The 13,837-nt window shown below is 36.1% G+C and overlaps 1 pseudogene; it reads left to right on the top strand.

Moving 5' to 3' along the window:
- The first annotated feature begins 10,321 nt into the window (after positions 1-10,321).
- On the top strand, positions 10,322-10,402 carry LOC128247143 (U4 spliceosomal RNA; annotated as a pseudogene).
- Positions 10,403-13,837: the final 3,435 nt, after the last annotated feature.

Below are 13,837 nucleotides of genomic sequence, written 5' to 3' on the forward strand. Positions count from 1 at the left end.
TACTGCCAATGCGAGAGCTTAAATCCAAACTAATGATGTGACCTTCATGTGGTAGCTTGACCTGCCAGAAACAGTAGCCAAATTTTAGTGAAATTCCACCTTATCGTCTTGAAAAAGGAAGCACACATTAGATGGCACAATCCTGGATACGCTATGCTCAAAGAAAAAAAATAATGGGTTGGTCACACCAGGTTCGCCGATTGAATGAAGAAATGAAGTGATTACATTCTTAGAAGCTGCCTCCCAGAAGTTCCACAGGTTGATAACTAGATATTGAAGTAGCACTCTGCCTGTCAAATTAAAACGTAGTTATGGAATAGAAACCAGACGTGTTTTCTGTACAGATGAAAATTCTAACTTTTCAACATAACTACAATAAAAACAAAAACAAAATTAAAAATAAATATGCATACACACATGATTTTATTATCTTGGACTTCAAGAGCCTGGATATACTTTTCCATCATCTGTAAATGAATTATATACCAATTAAGAGACAAAATTTATACGGAAGATACATTTAAATAAATGCATATGCAGCTGTATGCATAATTTCGATTCTCTCGCTTTCATAATGGACTAATTTAAAAAAATAAATGCAGAATTCTGCTGCATGATTTACGATTTTTAAAATTGAAATAAAAACTCCTCAATTATGGTCGCTAAGTAGTGTTAATATATTTAATGCAACAAGCATTAAAAAGCAAATTAGAGAAGAAAAAATAACGATATTAGCCAACAGCTAACATTATTTTTTATTTCATCGACAAGTATGGTAGACAATTCTGGTCATTTTTCAATTTTATTCTAATCTCAACAGCGAAACTGAGAGAAACACTAAGTATGGATTACTGTGTATTTGTTGATATGGGAATATATATTTCGGAGATGTACTAAACATGCAAGTAATATGATCTGAGACTGTGTGGTGAAACTAAAATGATGGTTGTATGGAAGACACATATTAGCCGTGCAAAAATACATAAAAGCTATTAATTTCACTTAAAAATTTATTTGTTATTTGGAGCCAGCATTTTCGTCACATGAACTGCGGCCTGGTCACAGGCAGGAATATATAATTGTTTATAAACTAGGAAAGTAAATGCTTTTCTTTTTTATCTTTTAATCAGGTGGGGGTGAAAGCATTGCCCATGACCTTTACAACGCCTCCAAGATTTATGGGCAGAATGGAAAGAAAACTTGCAGTAGAGCAGACCCCATGAAAGGTACTGATGGTGCAAGATGGCGGTGCTGAATCAGAACAATAAGAACCGGAACAAAAGCTACAAGGCATTTAGTCTTACTACATTGTTATTGTTTTATCAATCAACTGCCCTGAATCGATACTTTTCATATCGACCCCAAAAGAATGAAAGGTAAAGTTGATTCGGTGGGTTTTGAATCCAAAGCACTGACAGTCGGAACATATACCTCGAGATCTTCTTTCTTCTCTATGAGTAAAACAAGAGTATGTTTTCATTTCCCTGACAACTACAGGAACAACCAGGGACACGTTTCAGTTTCATTTCCCTCCTCGTCAACGAAAGCCTTCAAAACATTACTGAAGTAGTGACGGAAAGGATCAGGAAGTAAATCCCAGCATACCCTTGAACGGGATGCCGGTCCGTTGCAGGGCTCAAGCCAACAATTTTAAGGGACGAGGGCAAGTCGATTACTTCGATCCCAGCACTTTAGTTTCTCAAACTCGAAGGGATGAAAGGTAAAGTTGACCTCGGCGGCAGTTGAGCTCAGAACGTAAAGACCCAGAAGAAATGCCACTAAACATTTTAAGTGACGTGCTAACAATTCTGCCAGATCGCCGCCTCTATTTAATATCTAATTAACTCTAGTTTTAAGCAATTAAAGTTGCTTCTCAAAGGATTGTCTTTTTCTTTAGAGCCTGAAAAGGCCTCTGCACAGAACGCAATGTACAAGTGAACCGCACATGACAGAAATCTTCTCGTGCCTGGTTGCTATTTAAGGTCATCAGAGTTTGTCAGGAAAAGCATTTGTAACGGTTTCGAAGGATTTATTTGTACGTTCTTTACTAATTATGAAATCATAGTGTTGTAGATGTTTCCTCGTTATGTATAGTAATTGCTTATTGGTGTTTTTGAAGGAAATTGGCTTGCTATATTCAATTTGCAAGGTATTTTCAATGCTTCCGTGTATGTCTTAGGTGAGGAATGAAATGTGATCTAGAAGAGAGAAATACGTAGAGAGTGGAGAAATCACATAACTGTAGAAATGTTTGCTGATAAATAACATTGTATAACAAAAAAAAAAAAAAACGGAAATGAGAATAACCTTTTCTAGGAATATTTTGTATGCAGATCCCGAATATAACACTCATTTCTTTCTATGGCCCTCCAGTTTCTCGTAAATTACAATTTTACTTACATTAAATTCACTGACGGTTCTGTAGGAATTGAGTGCAAACAGGATTAGGCCGAAACTGACAACTCTAAAAGTTATGAACGAATTTTAATATAATTTTAATAGGGTGTTCCTAAGTTATTTGTCAACCTAGCCTATGAAAACTATAAAAGTACACTCAATATTTTTATAGTTATATGGGTCCGAATCCGTGGTAAATCTGACAAGGAACCACACCTCATCACTCAACCTGAACTCAATGATCTAGTTCGTGATCTAACACTTACTAAGCAACGGAGTGAAAACCTGGCCTAACGTCTGCAACAATGGAACCTGTTGGATAAAGATGATCGAATTACAGTATTTAAAAAGCGTTCTTCAGATCTACAGCAATTCTTCCCTTTGGAAAACAACTTGACTTATTATAATGATATCAGAGACCTAGTCAATGCCTTTGAGCTGACCTACGAACCAAATGAGTGGAGGTTATTCATAGATGCATCCCTTTACAGCATAAAAGCGGTTCTGTTGCACATTGGGAACACCATGCCTTCAGTTTCAATTGCTCACTCAGTCATATTAAGAGAGACGTATGAGAACCTCGCTTTTATTCTAGACCGCATAAGTTACAAAGAGCACGAGCGGCTAATTTGTACGGACTTGAAAGTAGTAGCTTTACATAATGGGCTACAAACTGGATACACCACGTTTATGTGCTTCGTTTGCAAGTGGAACAGTAGGGCCAGATCAGAACATTATGTACGCTCAGAATTGTCACCTCGGGAAACTATGACGCCTGGATGTCATAATGTAAAGCATGAGCCATTTGTTAAGAAGGAGAAAATTATTTTGCCACCAATGCATATAAAACTAGGCCTAGTGAAACAATTTACCAAAGCACTGCAACATAACAAGCCATGTTTCCAGTACCTCAAGGCGATCTTCCCTAAAATAAGTGATGCCAAGATTAAAGAGGGCATATTCGTAGGCCCTCAGATTCGTCAACTTAAAGCTGATGAGGACTTCGAGGCGACAATGGATGAAACTGAGTTAGCGGCCTGGCATGCATTCAAAGATGTATGCAAAAGTCTTCTAGGAAAGCTCCAAGTGGCCCAGCGAGAGAGTATAGCGGAGAGTTTAATCAAGTGCTATCAAAATCTCGAATGCAATACGTCACTGAAACAACGTGGTACTCTACCCTCTACCAACACTCTCAGCACAATTTCCCCCAACGTCACCGTCTCTGCCAAACTCTCCAGTTGTCCCTCCTCCGTCTGTATAATTAATTCTAGTATCTTCCCTTTCCACCCTCCTGCTTCCGTTTCTGTGGCTTGAAGGACAGCCACTTTCTCCTCACTTCCAGCAAGGACAGCCGCCGCCGCACAAGCCACTTCTATATCAAGTGGGATTGCTTCTACCCTTACCTTGGAAGTCTTTCTTCCAAGGTATATGAGCAGAAGCACTACTTCCTCTATTTTCACTTCCACACCCGCCAGCCTCCTCGCCTCCTCTACTGTCCTAAATTAGACGACCATTGTCCCATATTTCCTTCCTTTAGTTATGTATATTATTTCCTTTGACCGCTCCCTTAGCGCTTTTTCCGTTTCAGCTTCCACCTGCTCGGCCTTTTTTCCCTTTTAACGAGAACACCTTATAGGTGATCGTTTTTCTCTCCATCCGCTCCATAATTCCTTTGGGGGCGACAACCTCACGTCACCTCCTACCTTCTGTACCATCTTCTCATACTCCTTCAGACCAGCCAAGTCCAACTCCCTTCGCTTCATCTCCGTGGCCTCAGCAAAACTCCTTGTCTTCTCCAACACTCTGTCCATCTTTATTACCGCCCTTACCAGCTCCTCCTCTATTGAAGACAACTCAGACCCGTTAAAGTCTGAGTACATCATCTCCACCCTCAAAGCAGCAAAAAAAAAAAAAGTCCGACTTGCACACAAACGACAAACCAAATGCACTCTGGGTGACGCATGCGCGGAAGCAAGCTTCTTACCACACAGCCACGTCTGCGCCTATTATGGAACATAAGGTATGAAGTATGGCAAAGTTTAAGTATCGACAGAAGCATACAACTAGAGAGCTATCGCTATTGCAGTGAAAGTTGTATTTAACTAAACATGAACCTAATTTAGAATGTAACTTTGCAGTTATATTTTTTAAAGGAAGGAATGTGGGGTTTCTATGTACAAAATCGAATAGAAATGTTAAAAATAAAAAAAAAAACAGGAAATAAAAATCTTTTGTTTGATGGGGAGTTACTGACTGTGTTAAGAATGAAGATTCGTCTAAAATTATTTTATAATTTATTATCCTTATTACTCCTATGACTTTTTGTCAACTTTTCGAACTTGAAATATTTTCTTTAATTCTGGTTCTTCATTTGATGGTGGTGGTGGTGGTGGTAGTGGTTGTGGTACTGGTGGTGGAGGTGACAGCTGCGGTGGGGGCTGTGACGGTTGTGGTGGCGGCGGTGATGGTTATAATGATGATGATGATGATGATGGTGATGATGAAAATGAGGATGATGACGGTGATGGTGATTATGACTATGATGATGATGATGATGATGATGGAGATGATGATGATGAGGAGGAGGAGGAGGAGGAGGAAGAGGAAATCGATGACGACGATGTTGATGATAATAATAATGATAATGACAGTAGTAAAGTATGTATACGAGAAAATGGTGTGAGGAGCAGGTAGTGAGAGATTGTATAAAAATCAACCGGCATTGCATGAATATATCATCGAATACACCAATAGAATTAAAGAGAAAAAAAAATAAAGAAAACAAACAGATTCATGCCGAAAGTATCACGAAAATACATTTGGAGCGCTAACAGTAACAAGTACCAAAAATTCAACAAGGTAGAAAAAAAAAAAGAACAGAATGTAATTTCAGACAAGTTTTTATATATTTTTATTTCTATTATTGATCTGTGACATATTCAGCAATGGTAAATACAAGTAGAACTACACTTCACCAAGAAGTATATCACCATTAAGCATGATAATCCTCATTTAAGTATTTATTCTCTATGCGGAAGAATACCTCGGCATACTCTGCGCTATCATTATTTTTAAATTGCGTAACCAGTTAATGCTTTTCACTCAGAACGCTCTACCTCACACACACACACACACACACACACACACACACACACACACACACACACACACACACACACACACACACACACAGAGCAGTTTTTGTGATATCTTTGCTGCTCTTTTAATAAAGCATATTACGCTACCTCCGGTATTCGACTACTATTTTTTCCACCTTGCTTCGCATTTATGTGCTTACTCTGGTGAGTATATATATACACACACACACACACACACACACACACACACACACACACACACACACACACACACACACACACACACACACACACATACATACATACATATATATACTTCAGGCAGTATTACAATTAGTGCTCAGGCTGACTTGCTGCCAAAAACTCCAACTTGAACTGCAACTAAAAAGCAGAGATGTTAAAGCAATCACTGACGACTGGCTATTTGGTTTTTTGTACATGAACAGGTACATGTATGATAGAATAAAAACGTTCCTTACGATCTATACTCATGTAACAAATTAACGGTCATGTTTTCATATACAAATGTCACAATCTAACCTGATACCAGTTTTGTCTGCTTGTTTATCCATTTATTATTATTATTATTATTATTATTATTATTATTATTATTATTATTATTATTATTATTATTGAGTGAGAGAGCAGCGCATGCCATCAAAGTGACACTGGGGTATAATTATACGAAGCCCAGTATACCTATCATGTCTACCCGTCTGATAGGGATACACCAGGCACATGCATCACAACCACATGTGCGTGGCATGGTGATCTTATATCAAAATAAACATCGCATGACCTTGCAGGTAGGGCCCAGTTAGAATTTTCTTCAGGTTGAGTAGCCCATCCTGCTCAAAAAGTCCCTGAAGAAGGTTTTTTAAGGATGATGAACGAAATACCCATGTTTCCAGAGGTGAATTATCCAAACCCCAAAGAATTCCTCTCAACACATGGCTATGATGCTCCCGCACTACTTCTGCTCGTGATCAGAGATGCACATATCGTCAGCCGCCAAAGGACATGCTCAATTGGTTAAGGTCAAACAAGTGACTAGCAAATCTGTGGTATTCAGCTGAATGTTTACTGTAGTCCATCTTTTATATCAAAACAAAACAATGTACATGATAACACTTCCAGTCAGTTAAGATCAGAAGCCATGAGAGCCACTGCCTGGTATTGCATCAGGACATTTATTATTATTATTATTATTATTATTATTATTATTATTATTATTATTATTATTATTATTATTATTTGTGTTTTCTTTTCATTATAACTTTATTTCAGCTGCCTTAGTACCGGGCATTCTCCAAAGGCCAAGAGTAGCAAGGGCACTTTTGTTCTGCTATGCATGCTAAAATTATCACCACATTTATTCCATTTTAGATGTAGAGTGCTTTTCGTAGTATATGGGGTCGATTGCTTCGACTAAAAATCCTTTAAGGTGGTGCTTCAGCTTGATTGCAGACAAAATGACTGAAACAAGTAAAAGAATATGTATATGTGTGAGCGTGTGTGTATTTGTGTATTCTCTAAGTCCTTCTAGTACAAGACGATACTTCTTTCAAGAGATCTAAAGAGACTGAAACATGTCTGCAGTTGTCTAATGACTGAAACAACTAAAGGATTTATGAGTTTCTGAGTGGTCGCTTTTGTTTTGACAAGCTTTATCATTAACGCCAAAGATTTTTCGTTTTCATTTTAAAATCTTTTTTCGCGGGTTTCTTACTACATTGAATATGTGAGTACCCGTTTCTTTATATGTTCTTCATTCCAAAGACGTCCATAGGAAATTTTCTAATTTTATATTGTCGTATTGTGGTTTTTCTACAAAATTTGCTATAGAAGAAAAATAATTCTAGTTTCATTATCCTATATTATATAACGGCGGTCTGTTATTTTTTTATTTAGTAAAACCATAATTTGAAAAATGAAACCAAAATTAATTATCGATAAAATATATACTGGCATGGCGATGGCTGTAATGGATATTTTTATTCATTTTTGTTTGTATCAAAATGGATAATGATTATCAGGCTGGTAGAGATTTTAATTACCTCATGTTGCGAGAGTTGTAACATCGCTAAACCATTTCTATTATGAAGGAGACTAACGCTGTGTATCCTAATTAATGTAAAGCAATTTTGTTTCACCAAGCAAGATTTTATTTTACATCAATATAAAACATGTGAAAGTTTCTAATGTAAGATTTATGACATCACAATTGTACCTGTGCAAATCGTGAACGTCACGATTCCTAATGCTTTGTTTTAAAATAATTGGAAATGATCCATCTGAAGCGGAAGTCAAATTCTTTAGCAAGCAACAGTCTGATAGCAATTTACGACTTCCTGGTATAAAGGCAATAAACTAATTAGATGTCTCTCAAAAATTATTTTACAGAAAAGTTTTAAAGTGAACTGTCTCCTTCAGTATTTGAACGATTCTTCCATAGCTCATTTGTGAAAAACAATGGTAACAGATCGATTGTAATATACTAAAAAATATTTTATTTATGACGATTATTAGTCACATCTTGATTTATGCCGTTCTTGACTCATAGAATTACTTCCTCGAGTAAATTATCCATCCAGAAAGACTGTATGGCTTTAGACTGAGTCGTTATTCTAAAGATATAGTTTTCATTCTTTATAACAAAATGATAGAGAACAAATGATGAACCCACATCTTTGGTTATTGTTTATCAAGCCGAATTGTAAGGCGTCGAGTTGGCGGAGTCGTTAGCACTCAGGACAAAACGCTTAGCGGCATTTCGTCTGTCTTTATGTTCTGAGTTCAAATTCCGCCGAGGTCGACTTTGCCTTTTATCCTTTCGGGGTCGATAAAATAAGAACCTGGACGAAATGCCGCTAAACATTTTCCCCATTGTGCTAAGGTTTCTTATTTCTTTACTGCCCACAAGGGGCTACACACAGAGGGGACAAACAAGGACAGACAAACAGATTAAGTCGATTATATCGACCCCAGTGCGTAACTGGTACTTATTTAATCGACCCCGAAAGGATGAAAGATAAAGTCAACCTCGGTGGAATTTGAACTCAGAACGTAATGGCAGACGAAATACCGCTAAGCATTTCGCCCGGCGTGCTAACGTTTCTGCCAGCTTGCTGCCTTAGTGGCTGATTTAATATTAGCTGACGAGTGTCATCTTTAGCATGTACATTAATTGCCTAATAATTTAATGCTCTTTTTTCTCTTCAGTAAAATCACATATTTTAGTTGGAAGATGGAGTTATTTCGTCAAGCTTGAACGAATGCGTTCCCAGATTCTTGACCATCAGTAATCGTAAGAAATTAAAAGATTGTTCGCAAAGATAGCAAAACCGATGATTTAGAACTATTCTTTTTATTTCCTATATACCAACATAAAATTAACATTTTCCAATCTGCAGTAGAATAATGCAATTTGCACAGAACTTGGACAAGAATAGAGGAGATTTTTATTTGCGACACCAATCAGAGTAGATTTTACATAAAAGTGCTTATAAGAGCGTGCATTCTTTATTCAATAAGAAAATTTATGTTGCAGAATAAGCGTTAAGGAAAATATCCATATATTTACGTATTATACAAAGTCAAAGGGTTAATGCATGTAGAAATGGCCAGAGATATTTCCGTGTTTGTAAAAGTAAAAATATTTACAAATAGATAATTGGCAGCAGTGAAGTTGAACGTATGTAACATACGTGTTTTATGCTGGTAGAAGTTGTTCTGTAAAGACCAAATCAACAGAAAAGTTAAATTCCAGCAAGAGCTAAAGTGGTGAGTAAGGTTGGATAGCTACACAGGTTTTCAGGCGACGAAATAGAGGGGAGAAATAATGTGGTCTATTTAATAACCAAAAATACACCCTTAGCTGTTAGATGATAAGCGGTAGTATGCTTTCAATTGCAGCCTAGTAACAGTGTCATTTCAGCGAATAAACTGGATCCGAACTATCATTTGTGGTATTGCCGTGTTTAGAAATCCAGTGCAGTATGAAATTATTGGCAACAGTTGCAGCTTCGTTTGTCAGACGATCATGCCGTTGAATTTTTGAATTTCTGAATTCAATTGTGTTGTTGCAATAAAAGTTGTGTTTACGTATTTGGGTAATATATTAAAATTTTAAAGTTTTCTTGAGATGTTCGTTTGTCTGTCCAGTTGGAGAATATAGAAGCACTTTTGCAATGAAAAGGATGTTTACATTTTCAAATACTGAGAGAGGGAGGAAAGGATAAGTATTCACACATTAGTTGTAGATATATCAAAGGTCTTTTTTTTTAAAGCTGATCTTTTGTGTTTTCGAAAGCTGTAGGTATGTAAGTTTCCTAACTTATTTTATTTTGAGGGAGGTTTAAAATATTCACAGGAAATTGTAGATATTTCAGTCTTAGGGAATAGTAGGAGGAAGAGATGTTCACCTTGTTGGATTTTTGAATTTCAGAATTTCTTTTTCTTTTTCTTTTGGAATTTTTCTTTTCTTTTTAAAAGTTTTGCAGTGGTTTACAGTTTTTGTAGTTGTGCAGTATCTATATATATTGGCAGGTGCTTACTTCCTAAATTTTTTATCGTGCATTTAATTGTGCTGTTACAATAAAAGGCATGTTTACATATTCTGTTAGTCAGGGAAGAAGGGAAGACAAAATAATAATAATAATAATAATAATAATAATAATAATAATAATAATAATAATTTGTCTTCCCTTCTTCTCTTCTTCCCTTCTTCCCTGATGATGATGATGATGATGATGATGATCATCATCATCATCATCATCATCATCATAATCATCATCATCATCATTATTATTATTATTATTATTATTATTATTATTATCTGCAGTACCATAGCCAATGAGGGTTATCCGAGGTGTGGTTATTGCTAGTTGAAAACTATTATTATTATTATTATTATTATTATTATTATTATTATTATTATTATTATTATTATTATTATTGTATATGGAGTACCAAGTCACAGAAATATTAGACGTATAATAATATATCATTATGATTATTTACTACAGCTTATTTATGTCTGTTTTTGTTTTTGGATTAGATTTGAACTTCCGCTGTTCGAAGACTAATCCAATTCATTGTAAGCAGTTAATTGCTGCAAACATAATCTTTCCAGTGACGCAGCTAACAGAGGAGCAAGGGGGCGCGATCGCTCCCCACGTGTACACTTTTCAAAATTGGCACCTTTTATAAAATGTATAATCAATGAGTTAAAAATTGTTTTATCTGTGTCACACCATCCGGTTTTTTTTTAATGTGCTTGCTCCCCATAACTTTAGAACCTGGTTACATCCTTGAAGCATTCTACTAACTTTTTTGCGGTTATAATCTATTATTGTTATACTTCAGTAGATGCTCTCACTGCATCATTCAGACACATTTCTGCGTAGTTGAACGGCAACAATGTTTTGTTTTGGATTCAGATTTTCTCTTGCTCTGGAAGGGTTCTGCGTAAATGGCGAATGGTCTAGTACTTACCAAGTCGGGCTTACATGCATAAGGTCATGAGTTCGATTTCTTGTCCGAACAGCGCGTTGTATCCTTGATCAAGGTACTACATTTCGCATTTTCTTGTCTCCCAGCTGAAAATGAGTTTCATCCTAGTGTTGGTGTAGTCTTTTCTCCCATTAGATGTCACCTCTTCGATGTTCTATGATTCAAAAGGTGGGAGAACCGAGAGGTTATCCATATCTCGTGACTGCATAAACACTTAAAGCAAGAAGCAGAAGCCTGGTGCATCTTGTCATGTCATATTCACTTGCGAGTTACGGCTATGGTTACGTAACGTGTTCTGTGCTCCGTAGGCTTCTATATTATGTGTATATTAAAATCCAGTAGTTTTGGTTATGTGATTACCAAGATCTATATTTAATAATTCTCAAGGTACCTATTATATTTCTGTTTTTAGACCCCGCCCCCGTTTTGGTTATCTCTATTTCCAGATCTCTACATTTGGATATTTTCCCATTTCTTTCAGCGATACATTATCCGTTGTTGAGACTAATTCTTCATTTAGAAGGTGCGTCGAGGTCATATTTGCTTTTCATCCTTTCGAGGTCGATAAAATAAAGTACCAGTCAAGTACTGGAGGTCGAAAGCAACGACCAACATCCTCTCCGCGAAATTGCTTACCTTGTGCCTATCTTAGAAACAATTACTATACCTTCATCATTGGTCTCCTTTTTTCTACAACTTTTCAAGCAGCTTATATGAATGTCAAAGCGCTGAAGAGTTAGTGTAAACGACTGGTCGTCGGCATAAAAATCTTCATTTTCTGTAGGTTTGGTGGTTCATGTTTGTGTATAGATGTTGCGTCAGCAATTAATTGCTTTTCATTTAATGACAGTCAATAAAATAAGTAGTAGCAGTAACACAATTATACTCCCATTACAAACAAAAAAGGTGGGGAATTGTGAACAAACAAACTAAATCCCTTAATTTTCAGATATTACAATCACACATCAATAATAGTCATTTGTTGTCTAAAGTAAAGACTGAACGACTTATTTCGTCATTTTTGTCAGCAGTAGAAAACAAAATACTGCAGCAAACAAATAGGATCATAAGAATTTAAGCAAATCCCTAATCTATAATATATGTTGTCAGCAAACTGTTGGTGGCTTCGAAAGGAAATAACCATGGTTGTCAGCCAACAACAATCTCTCGCGACAATGGAAAATAATAGTGTATGCTTGTGCTCTATGCGTGCTCGTGTGTGTAGATGTGCGTGTGTACATGCGAGATTATCTATGTAATGTAATGTAATGCAATGCTATGTAATATATGTATATAATATAGCTATGTGGATGTATATTTATGTACGTATGCGTCTATATGAGCGTGTATGTAAATGCATACAGCGGCATCTGAATTATCAGCTTAGTATGTTGGTATGAGTGGTGTATGTATATTTGCATCTGTAGACTTGAAAAATAAGTAAATTATAAGTTGGAGAGAAAGAAAAACAGAGAAAACAGATTTTTCTTTATCTGCATTGTGTCTAGTTTATTGTCTCGATTTAATTGTCTCTGTTGGAAGGCTAGTATCTTTAGAATCTTTGATGCGATACCACAGAAAGTTATGTTCAACGCAGTAATGAAACAATTTCTAACAATATCTGTTGGAAAACCGACTGATGCTTGTTTGCCAGAGCAGTATCAGTGAAATTTACATTCTACTTATCTACGCAAGTAATGAACTCACAGCGTGAATTTGTACAATCACAACAACATCAGTGAAGATTACAAAATGGCTGCCATCGAAAAAAAGAATGCATTCGATATACACACATACATACATACCTACATATGTATGTATGTATGTATGTATGTATGTATGTATGTATGTATGTATGTATGTGTGAGTGTGTGTGTTTGTGTGTGTGTATGTGTGTTTGTAAGCATTGCATTGAAAACAGTCTGGAACTGTAATGGCTGACAATATAAACAATCTAAAAATGGAGTAAAAAAAGATATCTTCATAGGGTATCGTTTGTTCTCAGCAGGTTAAAATCTATGGATAGCCAGCCATCTCAATCTTTCTTGCGTTGTCCTCATGCATTCACTGCATTTGGAGTAAAAGAAAATAGGACTTAAAAACGGAGTGAGATATTGATTTTTTTCGATTCCCTTCTTTCTTTTATTTTTCAATAGTTTATCTCGGTAATGAATTGTTTTCGTCGTCATTCATGTCCAAGGTCGTGTTTTCTTCTAAAGTCGAATCAACATACTTGTAAAGGTTTTGTTCCTGCTTATAAAAACCAAGTAAGATTGCACGCAAGCGCGCGCACCTACACATACATGCATATGTATATACGTATATATATGTACGTATATATATATCTATATATGTTCGTATGGATATAAATATATATATACATACTTACGTACGTTCGTACGCACGTACGTACGTATGTACCTACCCACCTACCTACCTACCTACCTACCTACATACATACATATATACAATCATACAACAATCATCGCTCGTTAACTGTTATTTATCAGAACGAAAACAAAGGCAAAAAATTGTTTTCTTTTGGCCGTATTAATGGATTTCAAATTTGAAACAGGAATGGCTTTTCTCAAAGTCATCCCAAAAGCAATAACAGATAATAGATAATAAATGTAGGTTTAATTTTTAAAGAATGAATTACTAAGTCTTCATATACAAGATTACGCTAATGCTAGTTTGACTTTGAAATGATATGAACTGAAGCCTGAATGTATAGAAGAATAAATAGCTTCAAAGGCAAGGAAGGGTTGAAATAACGAACAACCGATGACATAATATGTTGTTTTTTTCCCTCACTTGAGGAGGAGTTT

Source organism: Octopus bimaculoides, chromosome 2 (genome assembly GCF_046866305.1).
Source record: "Octopus bimaculoides isolate indiv1 chromosome 2, ASM4686630v1, whole genome shotgun sequence".
NCBI lineage: Eukaryota > Metazoa > Mollusca > Cephalopoda > Octopoda > Octopodidae > Octopus > Octopus bimaculoides.